Source organism: Tupaia chinensis, unplaced genomic scaffold (genome assembly GCF_000334495.1).
Source record: "Tupaia chinensis unplaced genomic scaffold, TupChi_1.0 Scaffold000597_1, whole genome shotgun sequence".
Lineage (NCBI taxonomy): Eukaryota > Metazoa > Chordata > Mammalia > Scandentia > Tupaiidae > Tupaia > Tupaia belangeri.
This window is the reverse complement of record NW_006160114.1, coordinates 1,410,599-1,433,786: the sequence shown is the minus strand read 5'-3', so window position 1 is coordinate 1,433,786 and position 23,188 is coordinate 1,410,599. Positions and strand designations below refer to the sequence as shown.

General features: G+C 41.8%; 1 long non-coding RNA gene across 1 annotated transcript in view; it reads right to left on the bottom strand.

Moving 5' to 3' along the window:
- Positions 1-15,212: 15,212 nt before the first annotated feature.
- LOC114009657 (uncharacterized) overlaps positions 15,213-23,188 on the bottom strand; it is a 9,732-nt gene continuing 1,756 nt past the window's right edge. The window contains exon 2 of the long non-coding RNA XR_003551045.1: positions 15,213-15,498. This is a non-coding gene — a long non-coding RNA (uncharacterized LOC114009657). The remainder of the gene's footprint in view (positions 15,499-23,188) is intronic.

Below are 23,188 nucleotides of genomic sequence, written 5' to 3'. Positions count from 1 at the left end.
TGCTTTTTTGGGGAGCGCCCACGCCCTATAGCAAGGAAAAAAAAAAAAAAAAAAGACCAGCCCTGGAGAGGTAAGCAGAACAGACCAATTGCCTCCCTCGCAAAGTTTCTGTGAGTTTATATTTGAATGGAAAAGACAAATAATAAACAAGTAAACAAATGCAGAAGGGCCATGAAGAGAACAAAACAGGGAAGCATGCTAGCAGGTGGCTGGTTAGGGTAAGTACCTAGAAGAGTTTGGAAAGGCCTTCTGCAGAGACAAGAGGAGGAAGTTAGTTCATTTTCGAACTTTATTAGTAGTTTCACCTGCCTACTCTTTTTCAGTGGGCTTTGATGAGAAGTGGCAGTTGGCTGAGGTTGGAGCCCCTGGGGCAATTCAAGCCCACGGCTCCTCAAGACCTCACAGGTCAGTCCTTCCCAATGTTCCCAGGCCTTTCCCTGGTCCAAAAAGGGTCTAGTTTCTCCCAGCTTTCCTAGTATTCCTCTCCTCACTTGTGTGCTTTACTCACACACTCCAAGGAGCAGGCCTCACTATCCAGGCTCTCAGGATGTGGAGAGCTGCAAATAGCACCGACAGCTGCAGCTGGAGGTAGCTGTCCGGGAAGCGTGCCAGCTGCTGCCACCGCAGGAGCCAAGGCCGGCCGTGGCCTCCTCGCGCCCTTGTGAGCAGCCTAGCAGAACCCTCGGTGATTTAGGCCAGCTCACAAGTGCAAATGACAGCTTTTGTTTTCTTATTTGTGCACAGGGGATGATGGAGGGCAGGCAGGAAGAAAAGAGGGTGTGCTCTGAAATGTTCTCTACTTATCTTCGAACTGCCTCAGGGGTGGGTTAGCACCAAGAAATGGACACTGACATGACTCTCTGAGGAGTGTTCGGATCTATTCTGTTGCTACGAACAGAAACGTATTTGAAGCTGGGTGATTTATAAAAACAGGTTTCTTCAGTTCAAGTTTGGAGGGCGAGTGGCCACGGTGAGGGTCTCCTGGCTGAATCGCAACATAGTGAGGGAAGGAGCCTGAGCAGAGTAGAGCAGAGCCTCACGTGTCCCTGAGTCTGTGTGTCTCATTCTCCCTCCTTATACACCCACCAGGAGTTGGTCATGAGGTCCCCACCCTGATGCCTAATCATCTCCCACAGGCCCCAGCTTTCAAATCCATAATCAAACTGTCTCTCCTTAATACCTTCATAGCACAACCAGATTCCAACACATGGATTTTTCAAACCATAGCAGCGGGTTACAAGGGAACCAGGAAATACGGTCAGGCCTCTATATTCTTGGTGCCTGTTCTGTATGGTTTGCTCAGACTTTTTACAGTAGCTTCTCAACATTTTTTTTTCCCTGAGGGTTTTGTTTTGTTTTTAATGGATAGAAATCACTGTGCATTTTAATGGATACAGCGTGATTTTTTCAGTACATGAATACAATGTGTAATGATCAAATTAGGGTAATTATTATATCTATCATCTCAAACATAGATCACTACTTTCTATTTCTTTCAAAATCTTCTATTTTCGTGCCAGTCCCATAGCCTAGTGGAAAAGGGAGCTAAATTCCATATGGCTAACCTTGGTTTGAGTCTCTGTGCCAGTGGCTTGAAAAGCTTGCTGGGTGCATGTGCCTGTGTGCCCCAAGTCCCAACAGGATGGAGAAATGGAGAAGGGATTGTGGCATGACCACATTCCATTGAGAAGCGTTTTCTCCTTCTTTGTCTCCCTCTGTCTCTCTGGTAAATGCATATGCCCTTTAGCAAAATTTTCCTCTGTTTAACGCTTCTGAAATAGACAATAATTTTTGTTAACTATAGTTTCCCCACTGTGCTATAAAACACTAGAACCTGGTCCTCTTATCTAACTAATTTTCTAACAGTTAATCAACTCCTCTCTGCCACCCCCAGCCTCTAGTAACCACTTTTCTACTCCTACTTCCAGGAGGTCAACTTTTTTTTCATCTCCATTTATGATTGAGAACATGTTATTTTTCTCTTTGGTGCCTGTGCTTTCTGCTAGTTGCAAGACTCACGTTCCCCTCAGGTTACAATGCTGAGTGGGTGCTTCTTTGCATGGTGTGCAGTTCTGTGGGTGACAGAAGGTGCTCCTGCAGTACTGATTCCGTACAGTACTGGTGCAGTTCTGCACAAGTGTGATTCAAAAAGTTGGTGAATAAACGGAGTCAAAATATGAGTTTATTGTGGCGCAAAAATATTGAAATACATACATTTTTCTCATAATGCCCATTTTCTACAAGCTTTATGAAGATCCCTCCCCTCTTATTATCTATAAAATAGCATGGGAAATTTGCCTAAAGGATCCTAGGGCCAGCTGGTGGCACAGTGGTTAAGGTGGTTGGATCCCACATGGCCAACTTTGCAGGTCGAGTCCCACACTTAGTGGCTTGAAAAACACACCAGGCACATGTGCGTGTGTACCCAAAATCCCAAGAGTAGACTGGAGAAGAGACTGCGGCATGGCCCTCCCCCCTGGGGGGATGATTTCTCACTTTTCCTTTCAAGCACCCTATAGCCCATAGCAAAATAAATAAATAAATAAAACTAAAAAAAAAAAAAAAAGGAAAAGCTAGAAAGAAATGAAAACGTTTCTCCCTGTTGTGCTACTTAGTGGAGGTAGGGTGAGGACAGACTCACAACAGCCTCGGGCTCACTTTCCCCAAAGGGAAGCGGGAGAGATGACATTTGGAAGCTAAGGAGAGCTAGCATTCCTGGCCTTACTCTTCTTGAAGGGTGTCAGACGGTTGCTGGGTGGGCACATCTTTGCAGGGTGTGCAGTTCTGTGGGGGTCGGAAGGTGCTCCTGCAGTACTGATTCAGAGGGCAGATGGTTGACCCTCAGGGACTGCCCTTTCTCAGGACCCTGGTGGGTTCGATTCCTGGGTCCTTGTGTGGTATGGAAAGGAGTTCTGTAGCCTTTCAAGGTCATGGCAGCTGTGCCCCTGAGCCTGCACCCTAGGTCCAATCTCACATAGGGAGAGGCCTGGTGGATGTGCAGGGAGCTGCCTTTCCGTTCTCCTGTCTGGTGGCAGCTAGCTGGGTGTGAGTGACACCGCCTCATAGGGAGGAAAACCGGTCTCTGGAGGCTAGTGGGCAGAACATCCCCAAGAGTGCTGAGGTAGGCCGATATTCAGCTCTGATAGTCCGCCTTGGTTGTGGGGGAGCCGCTCGGGCAGTTTTAGCTCCACTCTTACCTTTTACAAGACACGATTGAGAAATGAGTGTGCAGACGCAGCACGGCACGCAGGAAGCTGGCACAAATAACTGTGACATTCGATTGTATTTTCAGCTTTCTCTCTTTTTGTTCTGCAACAAAAAATTTTAATGTTTATAATTTAAATGTTAAGAAATCACTTCAATAGCACGTTACTTAAGGGAGACTGCCAAAAAATAAAAAATAAAAAAGACAACAACAACAAAAACCTTTTTAAACAAACCCATGTAGGTTGACAGGTCAACACTGAAGATTTTATGAAATAACACGATTTGCAGTGTATGGGAAGCACAATTATATTTTTACTCATTTTCAATTAAATTTTAAACACACTTGAGCAAATACGTCTGTTTCCTCCAGGTGGATGTTTTGTTTCAGGTTTCCTTTCTGTTGTGAAGAGTGTTTTAGGTCTGCCAGAAACTCCCCTGAGAGAGAAGGAGATCTTAATGCAGAATATTAACTCCTCTGCCTATTATATCCATAAAGCCAGGCCTCTTTCTCTCCCAAGGGTGTCAGAAATTGCTTTCCTGTGTTGTTTGGAGAGGCCTCAGCATCCAGAAATAAAGAAAAGTGAAATAAACCAATACCCCCAAGAGATAAAGAAGTCCAAAGAGCTAGGGAAACACTGAGGTTTTTTCTTTTTTTAAAGTTTATTTATTTTTTCCCAGAAGCAAGAGAGTCAGAGAAAGAGACAGAGGGCCGACTGATGGCCCAGTGGTTAAGGGAGTTGAATCCCTCATGGCCAGCTATTGTTCAAAGCCTCACCTGGCACCTTGCAAGTACATATGTATCCTGATGGGAGGGAGAAGTGGAGGAAAAGGAATTAAAGACCATGTCCTATTAGGGGGTGCGTTTTCTCTCCCTCTACACCATCCCTCCCAACTCTCTGACTGAAAGAGAGAGAGAGAGTACTCCTGACAGGTCTTGATGCCGAGATCCACCCTCAGCTTCAGCCAGCCCCGGAATAACAGGCCCATTCATGCTAGCACAAGAGGTCTGCTGGAAAATGAAATGTAATACACTATAAAGATGCATGTGATTGGGACCAGCAGTTGGCGTAATGGCTATGTCTCTGGACTCCCATGTAGCTGATTATGGTGCGAGTCCTGGACTTGGTGGCTTAAACTCATGCCCGGGGCGTGTGTGTGTGTGTGTGTGTGTGTGTGTGTGTGTGCCAGGATCCTGAGAAGAGAATGGAGAAGGGATTGCAGCATGGCCATCCCCCCTGGTGGATGATTTCTCGCTTTCTGTCTCTGTCTCTGTCTGTCTGTCTGGAGAGCATACGTACCCTATGGCAAAAACTTTCCAAAAAAAAAAAAAGATACATGTGATTAGATGTAATATAAAAATATAATAAAATTAAAAACAAATTTGAATTAAAAAAAAAAGTCTCTAGACATGAACCTGGAATCTTCCCATGTGGTCAGTCTGACAGAACCTGGTGTTTCACTGCTGTGCTATGGTTTGGCCCCAGCACTGAGTTTTAAGTCAGTGGTTATAAAAACAATTCAAGTGCAGTCTTTGGAGTCATCCTGCTGTTGTGCTGACTCTCTCCTGAACACTTGCTAATTGGATATCCCTGAGCAAGTACTCAACCCTGCTTCAATTCCCACATTAGTAAAAAGGTACAATAATCATATTGATTGCATGAAGCTTCACTGGTAAGTGTGAGTTGTTGCTGGTTTTGTTTTTTTTTGTTTTTTGTTTTTTGTTTTGCTCTAGGACACGTGCACTCCCTGGTGAAAGGCAAAATGGGGGGGTGAGAAGCCCTTCCCAGGGAGGGGTGGTCACACTGAATCACTTCTCTTTCATTTTCCTCTCAAGACTCAAGACTTTGGCCACACATACACACATATCTGGCATATTTTCCAAGCTGCTGGGTTTGGGACTCGAACCATGCAGTCAGCCATGTAGGATCTAGCTGCCTTAATCACCACTCCGTGGGCTGGCTTGAGTGAGTGATAATTGAGTAAAATAATCCATGGAAAATGCTTGGTACTTGGTAAAAGCTCAGTAAGTAGTTATTGCTTTTTAATACTGATAACAAGTTATATTATTAGGTGTTAATAATTACTAATTAATTACTATTACATTATTACGGAGTCTCATGAGCTTTCACCTTAAGGCAAAACGTAGTATGGTGGCTTCAGTACTATTTGAACATTATGCAGTGGTTCCCAGCCTTGTGTGAACATAGGAATCATCTGGGGAGCTGATGCCTGGGTCTCACCTTAGGGATTCTGATGGAATGAAACAGGTGTGGCCTAGGCTTTGGAATTTTTTTTTTTTTTTTTAATTTTAAATATATATTTTCAAAATTTATTTACTTCTTTCATGAGAGAGAGAAAGACAGGCACCCTCAACAGGGTCTCATGCCACAATCTTCTTCCCACTCCAGCCTTCCCAGCCAGCCAGGATCACAGACACATGTCCAATGTGTACAGGTCAACTGGGGAATTAAACCGTCACTCTTCTTCACGGATCCAGCTTTGCTTGAACAGTGCGTTAACACGGCCCTACCCAACCAGCCCATGCTTTGGACATTTTCAAAGCTCTCCAGGGATTTTAATGTACAGCCAAAATTTGGAAACTAATGCTTTTTGGTATTGTCCTAACCAAAATAGCAAAACAGATGTTCGCGGTTTAGCTTAAATTAAGATAGTACGTAGTTCAAGCTAATAATCTGACTCATTTTGCTGCATTAGCCACTCACATCAGCCAAACAACCTGCCTGTTTTCCGCACCACTACGTTTAAATTTTCACTGATTTAACCAATTAATTCAGTGAAAAAGTTTCATTCCTTGAAATCCTATGGTCAGACTCAAGCTGAATTCGTTGGGAACTAGTTATGACTTGTCTGGGTATTTTGAAACTTAGAGATGATACATTCCCACAGAAGTGCATATTATTATTATTCCATACAGTTATTAGGAAACTGGATACTGAATTAAAGTGCTGATAGTTTTATACTGATTTGATCATCCCATCCAGTAAAAAATTCATTCCTCAAACTCACACAGTCACAAACCTAAAATAAATTGAATTTGTTGGAGAACAGCTAGAATTTTGACTGTAATTTAGAATATAAATTACTATAGGAATACACAGTATTTAATTCCATCTGGCACATTTGCTAACAAACTGTAAAATCAAAATGCTGGTGTTGGAATAAGATTGATGCCGCCTCGTGCCTTTGATCTTGTCCAGGGACCTTTGAAGGCATGTAGTTTGCGATCGGATTTGTACACCTCAGTCTGTATTACTAACTTCTTTAAAAAATTAATGAGCATAATGGTCTACTCAGCACTTTGGGGCAGACGGATCTATTAGACAGCCGAACCACACGTGAGGTAGCACTCTCAAGCTCTATCAACTTCCTGTGGACATTTTCCTTTAGAGATGTAAAATACTCAATTAGGAAATGGCCCCTATCCCTCACTCCCCAGAATGTTCTGCATCTGGCGTGGACCTGGAGCATCATGAGCCACTTTAACTAGCTGTGCAGGGAAAACCTTTCTGCGATGTATCCATGGTTGGACAGAACAGAACCAAATAACCACTTATCTCTAGTCTTTAAGACATAAAACAGTTATCAAGTTGAAAATTAGGCATTTGTAGTGTAAGGACTGCTTTGTGTTTATTAGGGTACTTATTTACAAGGGACAAAGGAATGATATCATTAGAAAATGCAGAGTATTTAAATTTTTTCTTTCTGGGAGTTTTTTTTTTTTTTAGAGGTTTTCGCTATAGGGCGCGTGCGCTCGCCAGACAGACAGAGAGAGACATAGAGACAGAAAGTGAGAAATCACCCCCCAGAGGGGATGGTCACGCCACAATACCCTCTCCTCCATTCTCCTCTTGGGATCTTGGGCACGCACGCACACATGCCTGGCGTGAGTTTTAAGCCACCGGGTCTGGGACGCGAACCGCGGTCGACTACGTGGCAGTCCAGCGACATAGCCATTACGCTAACTGCTGGTTCCCGTCTTTCAGAGATTTTTATGAAAAAAAAAAAAAAGTTTTGGCTAAAGATTGGGTAAAGAAAAAAAATTAGTTTATGGTAGTCAAAAAGGTAGAAAAGAAACCAGCAATTAGTAAGCACCTATTATGTGCTAGGTTCTTTGACCATTTTCTTTCATCCTTACAAGAACGTCTTAAAATAGAATCAGGTTCAATTCATAGATAGGATAACTCAGGTTCAGAGAGATTAAGAAACATACCCAAGGCTGTGCAGTATGAAGTCACCAAAGTGAGATTTGAACCTGAGCTAGTATCTCCTGGACTCCATGAGCTACTCACTGCTTCTGGATGACCAACTATCATGATTTACCCAGGAGTGAAGAATTTCCTGGAATGTGGGACTTTCTGTTTCAGAGCTATGTCAGTCCCTGGAAAATCAGGAAGGAAATTGATTGTCGTACTTGGTAACCAGAGGTTACTACTCCTTTAACCAGCTAGATTCTTAGTCCTAGGTCTGTGACTGGTGAGAAGAACACAAGGAGGCCTGGATCTCAGATTTGTTTCAGAAAACAATATATACCACCACCCTATGTTCACACTACTAGAGAAAGTAAGTTAATGGCACTTCCAGATAAATTACTATAGCCTTCGATCATGCAGATCAAGGTCTGTAAACTTTCCCCCAAAAGGGCCATTTTACAATTTTTTGGTTTACATTTTAAAAAGCTTTTTCAGGAGGAAACATGTACTAGCCAAGAGACAGAAAGAGGGAAAATGAGAAAGTAGCCCTCATGGGGCAGGTTCACACCTTCCTTTTTCTCGTCTCCTCTATTTCTTCTCTTTCTGTTTCTCCCTATTCAGGATTTTAGGCATGTCTGGCACGTTTCTCAAGCCCCTAGATCCAGGACTTGGATTGTGCAGTTGGCCACGTGGGATCAGCCTCCTCAACCACCATGCCACAGACTGTCTCACAAAAGACCACTTTAAATCTTCAATTTCAGTTTCCAATTTTGTTGGCTAAAGGGTCTCTATCACAACTCCTGAGTTCTGTCATTTCGTGGAAAACAGCCATTGACGTTACAAAACTGAATGGGTGTGGCTATACTCCAAGCAACCTTTAGATACCAACACCAAAGGCATGCTGGTAGTTTGTCAAACCCTGATGTAGGTAACTAATAAAGAATTCTTGGCCCAGCTGTGATAGCTGTTACTACTCAGCCGATGGAGGCCTGGGTTCAATTCCTGGCCCAGTTGTGTGAACCCATAGTCCCAACTACTTGGGAGGCTGAGGCAAGAGGATCCCAACATAATAAGACTGTATTACTGTATTTTTTAAAAAGATCTTTGCACGGGAACCAGCAGTTAGCGTAATGGCTATGTCACTGGACTCCCATGTAGTCGACTGCGGTTCGTGTCCTGGACCCAATGGCTTAAAACTCATGCCGGGTGTGTGTGCGTGCGTGCCCAAGATCCCGAGAGGAGACTAGAGGAGAAGGGATTGTGGCATGACCATCCCCCCTGGGGGGTGATTTCTCGCTTTCTGTCTCTATGTCTCTCTCTGTCTGGCGAGTGCACGCGCCCTATAGCAAAAAAAACTCTCCAAAAAAAAAAAAAAAAAAACTTGGCATAGCAAATATATTTTTAAAGAATTATCACTTCTGTAAATTACTTTCATTGGGGGTAGGGCCAATAGGTAGTTGGAAGCTCTCTTTCAAACTAACTTATTCTCAATCGGCCATTCCTATTATTCTCTATTTGGGGACTATGGAATTTGACTTTTCTAATTCTACCTAAATCACGTAGTGTGTGGGTGTATGCAATTTCCCAACTACCTCGTCTGTTGGAGGATATTAGATACCTTCATTTATCCAATGTTCTTCTCAATCACTTCTTTTATTCCTATATACCATTTAAAAAGATAGTCCCATTGCACTCTACATAAACTTAATTATGTCCAGTTGCTTCAGTATAGCATTTTCTTTATTGTGTGGAGGAAAAAATATGAAATTTTTGTAAACTGTAAAGCAAATATCAGGACCAGTAGGTGGCGTAATGGTTATGTCGCTAGACTCCCATGTAGTAGACTGAGGTTCAAGTCCTGGACCTGGTGGCTTAAAACTCATGCTGGGTGTGGGTGTGTGTGCATGCTCAAGATCCCAAGAAGAGAATGGAGAAGGGGTTGCAGCATGACCATCCTCCTTGGGGGATGATTTTTCATTTTCTATCTTTCTAGCTAGTGCACACATCCTATAGCAAAAAATCTCTCAAAAAAAAAAAAAAAAAAAAAAGGCAACCAAGAAAGGAAAATACCACTTTTCCACTTGAGCAGCCTGTTCCTCCAAACATGTGTTCATGTTCACCTTCCTCAAGTCACTGGGCACTTGCTCTTTGATGTGCACAGGTAGAGACCACTCAGCATGCTGGGCCTGTCATAGATATGCCCCAAAGAGAAGTGTGCAAAGCAACATATTAAACGCAAATGGAATAGTGAACACAAAGATAAGGGGGAGGAAATCCAAATTTGGGGGGGAAAGTAGCAGGTGGTGAGGCCTGAGTACAGGGGAACGACAAGTAGATTAGCTCAGGAACCGAAGAAGAGCTCAGCCTTTGGAGACAGCTAGGGGTCATCAAGAGGACACAATTATTAAAGCAACACAGAAGCCACTGTAGGTTTTCCAGCAGGAAATTGACAATGATAGAAATGGTGCTTTGGGAGCCTGTTCCGTGGTGTCTGGGGAAGTGGAGCCAGGAGACTCTGGATCCTTGTTAGGGTCAGAGTGTGGCAGGGAAAATGGACAGTAAGGGACAAGGTCCAAGAAAATTCCACAGGAGTCAGGAGGATGGTGGTGGTGTCACTTATCCCAAAACAACTGGGACATGATGCTCATTTGAGAAGATAACTTCGAGTTTTAGCTTGAAGAAATTCAGGCATTTTCATGCTTCTTCAGCTAAGATGTTCTCTGGGAGAGCAGGTGGACTGAGGATTTTACACAGCCCCTACAGAGAGGACAGCTGAACCAGGCAAGGAGTGCCCTTCCTTTCTGGCGATCAGTTGCTCAATGATTCCCACCCACTCTTTCAAGTCTGGCGGAAGAGTAACATATAGAACTAGTGTCCATTCTTTCATTCTTTCCTCTCTCCTTTTTTTTTTTTTTAAAATAAAGCAACAAATAAAGAAAAAGCCTAATCCAAAAAGGAAAACCAACTAAAAGGTGGATACAACATATTAGAACTAATGTCCATTCTTTCCTCTCTCCTTTTTTTTTTTTTTAAATTAATGCAGCAATTAAGGAATAGGCTTATTCCAAAAGTGAGATCCACTTATAGGTGGATCCTTATTCATAGACGTTTTATTTTATTCATGTCTTCCATGTGCAAGAGACAGAGACAGGGCTTCACACCACAATCCACACCCAGCTTCTGTCAGCCTGGATCACGGACATATGCTTGCCTGATGTGCTCAGGGAGGTCTCTGGATGTGAACTCTAAACCCTCCCATATAGGTCAGCATCACAGTGTTGCATTACCACTGTGCCACCATTCAACTCCCAATGTCCCTTCTGACTGCCTATGCCCTCACAATGCACAAACTTTCTGACAATGTCTACATCAGACACTTTTAAAGATTCAAGGTTCCCCAAATTGTGGCTCTTGAGTTAACCTGTACATTGCCTGCATTGCCAGCCCTGGCTCAACTGGCTTAGTCAGCATCACAGTGTTGCATTACCACTATGCCACCATTCAACTCCCAATGTCCCTTCTGACTGCCTATGCCCTCACAATGCACAAACTTTCTGACAATGTCTACATCAGACACTTTTAAAGATTCAAGGTTCCCCAAATTGTGGCTCTTGAGTTAACCTGTACATTGCCTGCATTGCCAGCCCTGGCTCAACTGGCTTCTGACAATGGCGTCCATCCCACAGAGAATCACTCATCTTGGCTCTGTCTGTCTTACCCATACCATACTGTCACTGAACTGGATTCATAAGTCCACGCTTGACTCATGTGAATTGGCTCAAACTGTTGATAACCCTAAAACGAATTCACTTAAAGAAGATATTACAACTAAGAATACATAAATTCTCACTTAGATATTTAGAGTAGTGCTATTTTGATTTGATGATAAAAATCAGGATAGGTTATTCACCTGAAATATTTCAGAGCTGTTTAATTTACCAGTTTAACCCACCGATTTCAATTTTCCAACCTTTCACTTGTAAGAAAGACATTAATATAGAAGATTATAGTGATATCCAGTAGAGGCGAATACAATAATAAATAATTTAGCTTCGTTATGCCTCAGTTGCTTTCCTAAATTACTTATGAAACAGCAACAAATACTACTGGCATTATAGAAAAGTTGACATTATTCATTGCTTACTTACCAATGGAGTCATTAAAGCAGGAGAGAAAGAGAAGAAAAACAGGACTAGGAAATGCATTACTGTATTTAATACAGATTCTGGTATCTTGAGAAGCTGAATGGTTTGGCTGAAGGGTATCAAAAGCCACTAAGCAAAGGAATAACATTCATTGTAGACAAATGAAATAATTTTTATTTCTGTTTTCCATATGCAGGCATATGAGTAAAACAGCACATTTATATTTGTACACTTTGGGAAAACATATAGCATTATAATCATAGTATAAAACACATCCCTCATGCTGTGAAATGTTTCATCACTGCTCTGAGACTTCTACATAAGCAAAGAAGATGGAAATTAGTGACCCAAAGAAGCTTTGGTACTGGTATGCATTCTGGGATGATCCAGACAAAAAGAATCACACCTGAATTGTATCAGTTATGTGAACACGTAACCTTAACACTGTTTCCAGAGCATATGGCCCAAGTATCACAATAACTGATCAAATGCAACCCTCATTCCTGGGGAAAATTTTTGATTCTTACTGAAAAAATTTTTTTAGTCTCAGTAGAGATGGAAATGTCTCCCATTCTCCAAAACTGCAAGATTTTTCCTTTCTCTCTAAAGATGTAGAGATAAAGATGATCAAATGCTTTTTCATAAAGGCCTTTACCAAAAGCTCAAATTGAGAGCCCTTTTCCCAAATTGTCATTTCCTTATATTCTGATAAATGTTATGACTTCCAGATAAGATGTTTGCAACAAACTTCACAGACCACCATAATTTGAGAAAGCAGCTGTGGACATTAAGACTGGAAATAGAAGAAATAAATGAAAATGAGAAGTTTCTGAGAATGTCTATAAAGTCTTCAACAGTGCTCAGCAAACAGTATATGTCCCATAAACACTATAAATGTTAGCTATTTGTAATTTCATTATTTGGGAATATTCATATTTAAGGACAAATGGCATCTTTACATACATACTCATAAACATATATTCATATTTATGTATGTAATATGTATATACACACAGAGACATGTCCAACTTTCCTAATTGCCAAAAATAATCTTTCCTTGTGAATTAATTCACTGCTGTTTTCTGTTATCTGTTCTCCTACACAGAGAGCTGAAAAGGAGAGCTCTAGCAGAGGTGTGAAATGACTCGTTTATTTTAGCTAATTATTAACCTCAAAGCCTCACTACAATTATCCTAATCTTAACACTGAAGCAAGTTTGGCCATAGATGAAACACCTAATCAATGAACTAAAACTGCAAAAACATACTGCACAGCCATCCCCATCACAAAATAACTGAATGTTAGCATTAGAAGGCACTGTAGATATCACCCACTATAATGCTCTCACTTGACAAGTCAGCAACCTGGGATCCAAGGAGGTGAGGGGATTGGGCCAAAGTACACAGCAAATATCAGAGAAGGCCATTCCAAAACTGGGCTTTTGCCTCCATATCCAGGCTCTGTCCAATTTCATTATCCGTAAGGTTGTTTCTCCTCTAAAAACCAGTCTGTTTGATTACACTGGGTCTGTGTGATTTTGCCTCCTTGGTCTCATATGGGCAATGGTCCCCTTAGCCTCTCAAATAGAAAGAAGAGAGAACATTAAACTGGGGGAACTCTAAGAAGTCTCCCCCAACATCACCTTTTCTACTCTGCTGCTGTGGGTATCCTAAAATACTGGGTCGCTGGAAAAGTCATGACACATTTTTACATAGAAAAACACACGTGACTTTTCCAACGACCCAATGTAAGGCACTCAGTAATATCACTTCAATGTAGTACCTCATTAAAAAGTCCCTCTGGGAGGCCAACAAGTGGCATAGTGGTAAAGGTGGCCCCCACATGGTCAATCATGGTTGAAGTCCTGGACCTGGTGGCTTGCTTTCTCACTTTCTCTCTCTGGTGGATGCATGTATCCTATAGCAAATATTAAAATAAATAAAATGAAAATAAAGAATTCTTTTAAAATTCTTTTAAATTCTTTTATTTGTTTAATTTTGTTTTCCAAGAGTTTGTTATTTTTCTTTCTTTCTTCTAAGACACAGCAGTGGAGAGAACACTCCTAACCAGGTCTTCACACCATGATCTGCTCCCAGCCTCAATCATCCCAGATCAGGGCCATGTGTGTATGTGCTCAACATGCACAAGAGATCCCGGGATACAAGCTCAGGACCATCCCATGTGGGTCCAGTGCCACCACTGTTGGGCCATCACCTGGCCCCTCCAAGTGTATTGTTTAGTGAGGTCTTTGAAAGAGATCACAGGAGAATTTTCTCTCCTGTATCTGGACAGCATTTTTAGTGAGAATTAGTTATTGATGAGTTCCAGAAATCACTTGTCTCTGATTCTGATGTTCAGAATGGACAATCCAGTTGTGCAAATTAGTCTAAAACCACACATGCAGAACCTAAAATGACGTAAGGACTAGAGGCTCCTCGACGTCAGGATCTGGGTCCCTGTATATTTGTATCTCCAGGAACAAGGGCAGCATGTGGCACATCACAAGTGCTCAATAAAGTCTGGCAGATAAAGTAATAAAAGAATAAGCAAATTAAATTTCTGGTTCTCCAAGCTTTTTGTGGGTACAGAAGAGTACTTTACTATGGAGACAGGCATTTGTTTTCTAAAGTTGTGTCTCCCAAACTGGAATGATCTGGTAGCTGCTTGAGAAGAGTCCAACAAACCAGACAGACAGAAACCAAAACACCCCTTTAAACATTTCCATCCTCCATTCCTACGTATGAAGGAGCATCTTTGGAGATTAAATAGGTGATGTGAGAACAAATGCTTGTACCCCACTAATTCCTTCAGAATTCTCTGCTCAGAAATGCTAACCTATTTTTTTGCTCCTCACCAAGAGGCCTGTAGCATGTCACCTCTTTTGGACATACCTGTGGCAAAGGCCACTTCCAAGTGTTTTACTTTAGTGGGGTTGTATGTCGTATGATGTCCCCATCAAGAAAAAGTAGACACTAAAGTTCGCTTGTGGAAACTTCAGACGGCTCCTTTCTAATGAAAGTCTTTCCTCCGTACCAGAATCCCAGCCAGATGTGTGACTACATTTGTCCATTAAGTGGTGAGAGATGCTAGCAGGATATACGCTGTGTAAGAGATAGCTCTTCAAGCAACTGTGTGTCACAAAACTATTTTGTATAAATGGCTCACTGCCAGGAAAAGGCACTCCAGCACATAGCATTATGTGTGTGTCAGTTAAGAGATCATGCAGAGGCATGAAGTCTGTGTATTTTAAGGAAGGAGAACAGCGGGGAGTGGACAATGGTCAGGGCATCCTCCAGAAGCTGGTAGTTATACTGGTAACCAAGACCTCCTTTAAGAAAGCTCAGTGCTACTCATTTTCCAAGAGGTGCAACTGCATCCGAAGACATGTTTCTGAGATTTGAACACCGACATCATTTTAGGTAATCATCTGCAGTAAATGATCTTTTTATTAACCAGACACATCAGAGAAGAACAGGACTTGCCTCTTAAATCTAAAAAGGACACTCTGCTACTTTTCTTAAAGCTTGCCATGGTGTCGTTCTGCCTTTGGCTTTGAATGATAGGAAGACGGATATTTTCCTCCCTGAGCCAAGAAGACTGTGTGCCACGCGTCTTTTACACAGCAGCTGCATTTCATAGAAGAGGAGTATTTTTTTTTTTTACCTAATTTTTCCTGTGGCATTTTAAAAATCTGCACTGGACTTTGCAACATTTGTTTTTTCCATCCCCAAGGCAGCGTCATGAGTTGGTGGGAGGAAAAACATTAACTTCACTTAAGCCTGGAGAGAGGTCAAGCAGCTTGTCCAGAATCACACGGTGACTCAGAAGACCTGCCTGGGCAGTTTCTTAATCAGTTGGAAGGTTGGCGCTTTAAACAGCAGGAGATATTTATTCATTTGGAAGTCTCTTCAGCTGTGCTTCTAAATAGTCCACATCTAGATTAGAGAGAAAAGCACTTAGTTTTCACTACTCCAAGGCAACACGGTAAAAATAAAAATATATTCAAAAAAGCTTGTAAGGCCAGCTTGTAGCCAGATCCTGATGGTTGAACACATTTGGTCTCAACCCCAGTGACTTGAAAGACACACCAGGCTTGTATGTGTGCCTGAAATCCGAAACAGTGTTTGAGAAGGGACTGTGGTTGGACCACACACCACCTCCCCCCAGGGCTTGCTTCCTCCCTCTCTTTCTGTCTTTCTCTGGTGAAGGCACTCGCTCTCTGGCAATTAAAAATTTGTTTTAAAAGCTTATAGAAAATTTCCCTCATAAAAAACTATAGTTAGGTATGAATAAGCTAGACAAAGTCAATCTGGAAGCTGATTCAAGATTTTGAAGTTGATTTCATGAGCAGGTCTGTGTCCTTATGATTGACCCACCCCTGTACCAACCACATGCCTGTGAGAAAAATGCCCCTGACCGGTCAGACCAACATCTAGCCTACTTGATATTTTAAAATCGTATTTTTTGGGGGAACTAGCAGTTAGCGTAATGGCTATATCGCTGGATTCTCACGTAGTCGACCGCGGTTCGTGTCCCAGACCCGGAGGCTTAGAACTCACGCTGGGTGCGTGTATGTGCGTGCCCAAGATCCATCCCGGGAGGAGAATGGAGAAGAAGGGATTGCGGCGTGACCATCTCCCCTGGGGGGTGATTTCTCGCTTTCTGTCTCTATGTCTCTCTCTGTCTGGCGAGTGCACGCACCCTATAGCAAAAACCTCTAAAAAAAAAAATTGTATTTTTAGGTGAAAGCTATACAAATAAGAAGGGACTTCAAAAAGTTTATGAGAAATGCATATTATGAACAAATTATGTAAGGATTTCAAATTATTTTGCACCAAAATAAACTCAAACTTTTAATTCCTCCCAACAACTTGTACGTCTCACATAGTCATGTCACTTAACAACGAGGATAAGTTTTGAGAAATGTGTCATTAGGCAATTTCATCATCATGTGACGATCACAGAGCGTGCCTACACAGACCTATTGAATAGACGACACAATCTACTACGTACCTAGGCTATATGGCGTAGCCTATATGCTCCTATGGGATCATCGCTGAGGTTTTTTCTTTTTCTTTTTTTTTTTTAAGTTTTGCTACAGGGTGCGTGTGTTTGCTCAAGACAGACAGACAGACAAATAGTGAGAAAGCATCCCCCCAGCGGGGAGGCGATTGGCCATGGACCAACTGCAATCCACCTTCCTCTGTTCTCCTTTTGGGATTTTGGGCACACGTGTTCAGTGTGCTTTTCAAGCTGCAGATCTGGGACTTGAACAGTGAACTTGGCCACACAGGATCCAGGCTTTTTTTTTTTTTTTGGAGAGGGTTTTGCTATAGGTCACGTGTGCTTGCCAGAGAGATAGAGAGACAGAAAACGAGAAGTCAGACCCCCCCCGGGGGGGGGATTGGCCACACTGCAATCCCTTCTCCATTCTCTTCTTGGGATCTTGGGCACACATGCACACATGCCTGGTGTGAGTTTAAGCCACCGGGTCCAGGACCCGAACCGTGGTCGACTACCTGGGAGTCCAGCGACATAGCCATTATGCCAACTGCTGGTCCTGAGGATCCAGCCTTCTTAAATGCCATGCTACCAGATGGCCTAGGACCACCCATGCTCTGCTGTTGACTGAAGCTTCATTATGTGGCGTGTGACTGTACCTGGTAGCCATTTTTTTTTTTTTTTAAATCTTTACCTAGATGCTTGTATTGTAGAAAAATGCTGGAAAGAAAATAGAGTACAACAATCAATTGAACAACCATCATCCCATGTCAGCAGTTCAGGATATTACCATTAGGCCAGTTTACATTATTAATCAATTCATGGCATCTACTATTCTAAGTAACAAGTTCCTCCCCTGCTTCTTTCTAAAGTGTTAGTTCTTTCTTTCATGAGAGTGACAAAGACATGTACTCTAAATGTATCTCATTCTGTGATTGTCCACAAGCCTTCCCAGTTATTCAGAATTCATCCAGAATCATTGGCACGTAGGTCTGGAGTGTAAGGTTGACCAGGGAACCAGATTCATGATCTTCCATATGGATTCAGCATCGCTTGAGCAGTGTGTTACTGCTATGCCACTGAGCAGGCTCAAAAGTTTCCCCCTTTTATGTTCAGCTATGGTTGAAAACTGTATTTTCTCTGAATCAATACCATAATTCATAAGTTGGCTGAAATCTCAAGTTTTTCTATTTCTGTTAGGGCACAAAAATTCTTTTTGCTCTGACTTTATTCTTTGCATGTTAAGCAATCCTCGTTCCTTCATCCAGATCTTTCTCTCTCCCCCTTCTGCTCCAGCCAACTGAATAACTCCTCTCTGAGCCTACTGTGAGTTTCCTAAGTTCTCTTGGGTGTTCAGAAACCTACTCTCACAAGTAGCCCTCACTCCAAAACAAAAACAAAACAACTCATACACATGCCCCAGACTAACAGGAAGAGTGACTCACCTTTCCTAGTCAGCATATGCCATTTAAGTACTATGTATGAGTACATGTAGCTATGTAGGTTTCTCTGGCCACTTCATGGAACACATTAAGTTCTAAGATAGCCCAAAATTCAGTAATCATAAATTGCCCATTAAACTCTTAGATATTGGGGCTGGCAGGTGGCATGGTGGTTAAGGTGCTGGACTCTCACATGGCTGACTACAGTTCAAGTCCCAGACCTAGAGGCTTGCTTGTTCACTTTCCTTCACTCTCCCTCTGTCTCTCCTTGGTCAAATTTAAAAAAATAATAAAAATAAATAAAACATTAAAAAAAACCTCTTAGGTACCAAATATGGTAATTAAATAAAAACATGTCTTCCAAGAAAAACATTGGTTTTGACAATGACTAGAGAAGAAAATCTCTAAGACTTTCGGCACCATAGTGATTTATCGCTGCTCACTGAGATGCATGAGTTTCCTCTAACTGCTGATAATCACAAGAGCTATTCCTGCTGGATATAAAAAAAAGAGAACTCAAGAAGAAGAAAAACTTTATTTTGAAAAATAATTATTTATTTAATTTTATTTATTCATTCATTTATTTCAATTTGACCAGAGAGAGAGAGAAAGCAAGCCACCAGGTCCGGGACTTGAACCATGGTCAGCCATGTGGGAATGTCCAGTGCCTTAACCAGCAGACCACCTGCTGGTCCCAGAAGATTTTACTTTTATGTTGAAAGTAAAATAAACTAGGCTGATAATAGTTTCTATAGCTTTTAGATACAAAAAAAGATAGACAGTGGTTTCAGTTATATGAAAGCATGAGCTTAGAGTTTTTGATCCCTTAAAGTTCTTGTTCAAAGAAAATGTATACAAATACAGTAGCAGCTCAGTTTCTAAAATAATTTCATAAAAAGCAAGGCAGTAGACAGATCAAGAATATATGTATATATACTATAAGAGAAATCCTACCACCAAGTACCACCAAGTATGAAAGGGCAGCATTTCCAGCATGCTTGTTAATGATCTTAACTGAACTGGGGCCAGCAGGGGGTGTAGTGGTTAAAGGCACTGGATTTTTACATGACTGACTACAGTTCAAGTCCCGGAGGACCTGTTGACTTACTTTCTCCCTTTCCCTTTCTCTCTCTGGTCAAATTAAAAAATAATAACAAATGGAATTAACTAAATAAATTTTTTTTTTTTTAAAAAAAGGATCTTAACTGAATAGGCCAAACAGTGGTATAAGGGTAAAACATGATGCTCAGTGAGGCATTCCCACATGAGAAGATTCCCAGTTCTAACCCAGAAATCTCCCTGAGTACTCTGGGCACACACTTGCCTGTGATGTGGGGGCTAGCTGAGACTAGTGGTAGATTGCAACATCAAGACCCTGTTGAGGTGCTCTCTCTCTTTTTATCTCTGCCTCTCTACTAATGGAAGAAATATACCAACTTTAAAAAAAAAAAAAAAAAAAAAAAAAGATGATCTCACTGGAGAGGATGAAGGAAAATACAAAAATGTCCTTAGGGATAAGAGCCTAGGCATGTTAGAAGATGTGGCACTTCAGAGCTGCCTAGCAAGGACAAGTTGGCAATGCTAATTTTTTTGTCTGAGAAATTTGCCATTATTTAATTCTCTTTATCGATGCTTTATGAGCCTCTCACACCCACCAAATATCTCCACTTTTGGCCTAACATGTAGACAACCCGATTATGGCGTGCATTCCAGGTCTTTTGATCTCTAAATGTCAGTTCAGTGGAGGAAACATCAGTTAGCACAAGAGTAGATTTCCCACAAGTTCTATTCAACCAGTGACTATAGTTTTGTATAGAACAGGTTACTTACTCCATCCTCCCTTTCCATCAAACAGGAAGAAAAGAAAAAAAGAATAGCAAGGAACTGAGGTACATCATTTCCTATCTTTCAGGGTCTCTGAGTAAATCTTGGGTTCTGATAGGACTAAGTGTCAACACCGTGGTGTGTAAATTATTACATTTCCTCTAAATTTATTTATTTCTTCCATGAGTGAGAAAGATGGCACTTCTACAATGTTCCCACGCTGTGATCCACCCCCCTCCAGCTTCAACCAGCCACAGACCATGAGCACATGTGTGCCTGGCATGTTCAGAAAGGTCCTAGGGTATCAACCTGAAATCTTCCCCCAGGTCTGCCACTCAGCGCATCACTTTTTACTACTATGAACTCTTGGTGTATCCGGGTAGTCAGATTTTATGGCTTTAAATTCCAGCTAGTCTGCTGGATAGTTTGATCTACAAGTTAATGGCCACTTTCAATGGCCACATACGTATAGGCTCTAATCAAGTTCTAACGTGGCAGTCTGAACTTGAGCTAAGCATGGCAACCTAGCCACTGGTCAGAGGGACCATCCTTGATCTGACACTCTAATTCTACATGCCTATTCATGGCTGCCTGACTGAAGACTGATATGATGTTCAAATCCAATTGCTCATCTTTCATTTCCCAGCACGAAGTAAGATCCCTCATGTTTGAATTTTACCCCCAGAGAATTCCCATCAAGCCAGTTCATGTTCTCAACAGGAAGTCATTTAGATTTGAAAACTGATCAAATGTATGCAACTGAAAGCCAAAGATGATAACAGATAGAGGTCAAATAAATAAATAAGCCCACGCAGAGGGATGGAAAGAATACATGGAGGGGCATTTTCACATCATGTCATCACTTTAAAATAAAAATGGAAGTTGTACTTGACCTGAGTTTCCAAATGTAACTCACTTTGTAGAATATTTGATATCCTGAAACTTCCAGTCCATTTTTGTTATAAAACTGGACTTGGAGCCAGCATCACCACCTAATGGTTAGGGGAGCCTAATTCCATTTAGTGGATTGTGGGTAGTGGATTGTGCGTAGTTCTGGCTCTCACAGCTTGCAAAACATGCCAGGGCCATGCCCCAAGTCCTGACAGGGTGAAGAAATAGAGAAGGGATTGCTGTAAGACCATGCCCCATTGGAGGGTACTTTCTCCTTCCCTCTCTCTCTGGTGAGAGCATATGCCCTCTGGCAGTTAAAAAAGAAACTGGACTTGTATTTCTCTAAAACAAGTATTAGACTGAGAAAAATTCAAAGAGCTCAAAAGGAATGCAGCAAACATAAAAAAGAAACAAAATCACACATTTAAAGATAGGATTATCTTCTGCTGATAAATTATTAATGGTACTACTCAAAATAAATTATGGAATATGAATGCAAAGTAGTCGGAGTTATTTTTATATTTGGCTTAATAGCTAAGAAGCTTAAAAAGAAAAGCAATATTAGAACAAAACAAATGGGACGGCAGAGTCATTCCACAATATTCTGTAAGGTGGCAATATAGGAGAGGGGTCTTCAGAAAGTTCATGAAAAAGTATTCTGAAAAAAATCACACATGGATTTCAAAATTTATTTGGGCTAAAATATATTTGTATCTTAATTCCATTTTCCCACAAGCTTTTTGAAGTACTCTCATACAAGCTGCATGTTGTTTTAAAAGTCAGCCTGTCGTGGAAGCTTCTGGCTTTTGGAAATGAATGATCTTGGTTAAAGACTGGAAGAGATGCAAATGCTTTGGTTCCAAATGCAACCAGGATAAAAGCAGAGCTGTCCGGGTACAGATAAAATCACCACCAGAGTAAAAGCTGTACACACCGCAGTTAGGAAAGAAGTCCATCTGGCAGGGAAACAGAGTAGGAGTCAGAGCAAGCAAGATTGCAGCAGATGTCAGGGTACAGATCGCGATCAAATAGCCAAGAATTCCAAAGAGTTTGTTAATATGGCCTGTCTTTCCCAAGTAGATATGTCTGCAGGAGTTTTAATGTTGTCCACTGCTGCAAGCCCAGCTTCTGGAACAGTGCCCAGTGTATAGAAGGTGCTCCAAAAAAATCTGATAAACGTAAGTTTTGGAAGACAGATTTGTCTAAGAAAATTAAACTGCACAAATATCTAACAAGCACCAAGACAGGGCTATGTGACATGTTCACATGGAGTGCAGAGGTGAGCAGTTAGACAACACAGTATATATGGCAGGAGAACCAGCTGTACTAGAAGGGGGAAGGAGTGGTCAGGACAGAATCAAGGAGCATCTCTGGGAAGAAGACAGCCTCAGGGACGGTATGAAACAACAGACAGGAGAAAAGGCAGAGACTGGAACCTGAAGGCCAGACTTTGGGCTTTGTATTCAATATGCTGAGGTCCCTGAAAACAGGAACCACTTCACTGACCTTTGAATGCCAAATTCCTACATCAGAGTGTTTCCAGTGTCTGTGAACTGCTGGCTAGGCAGCTAGGATCCAGGGAAGGCGTCTGAATGTGCTACAGAATCAGCCTGCTGGCCAGGACCAGCGGGGAATTGGCCCAGGCATCCTTCCTGGTTCCTGCCTCATTCACTTACGACTACAGCCAGTTCAGCACTGGTACTATTACATTAGGGTGTGTTCTGGGAACTCCTGTCCCAGAACCACATCTTCAAATGTCCACCCCCTGGACCCCATCTAGGACTTCCTGAACCAAAGTCCTGGCATTTTAAGAAAGTATCCAAGTAAGTTTTCTGTACACTCAAATATGGACTCTATTGATGTAGGATTTTGAAGAGAAATAGGAGAGATTTGATATGAATTTTCAAATACATTTGTCACTAAATTCCCAAAGGCAAAAGGACAATTATTTTGGGTGGAACCAGGGACTAGTCAAGATGCTTTCATACATAATATTTAATAATCCAAGGATTAGTTTGACTCTAGCTATATTTATGGAACAAAACTCAGCAGCAGTAAATAACTTGCCTAACATTACAAAATAAGTAACTAGTGGGGATCCAAATTCCTAAGGCGGTTTAATTCCTGAGAATATGGACTGTCCTGTGTCTCACTGCATCTTAGAGAATTGTAAAACACAGAGAACCAGGACTGTGTGATGCCTATCTTCAGGGAAAAGACACAATCAGTTTTGATTTGTTTAATCGGTCTCAATGAATTTCTGGAAATCAAGTTTGAGGTTTCAATGTATAGTGTGTGCATTAGGTCTGGCCTCTAGAGTGTCTAAATTATTCATGACTTTAATAATATTCCCAAAGAAGCTGAGCACTGGGAGAAGGGATTTGTTCAGACCAGGACTAGAAAACTCCTGCCCCTGCCTGGGGCAGACAAACACCTTAAGAGAGTGAAGGGGGGGGGGGGGGGGGGG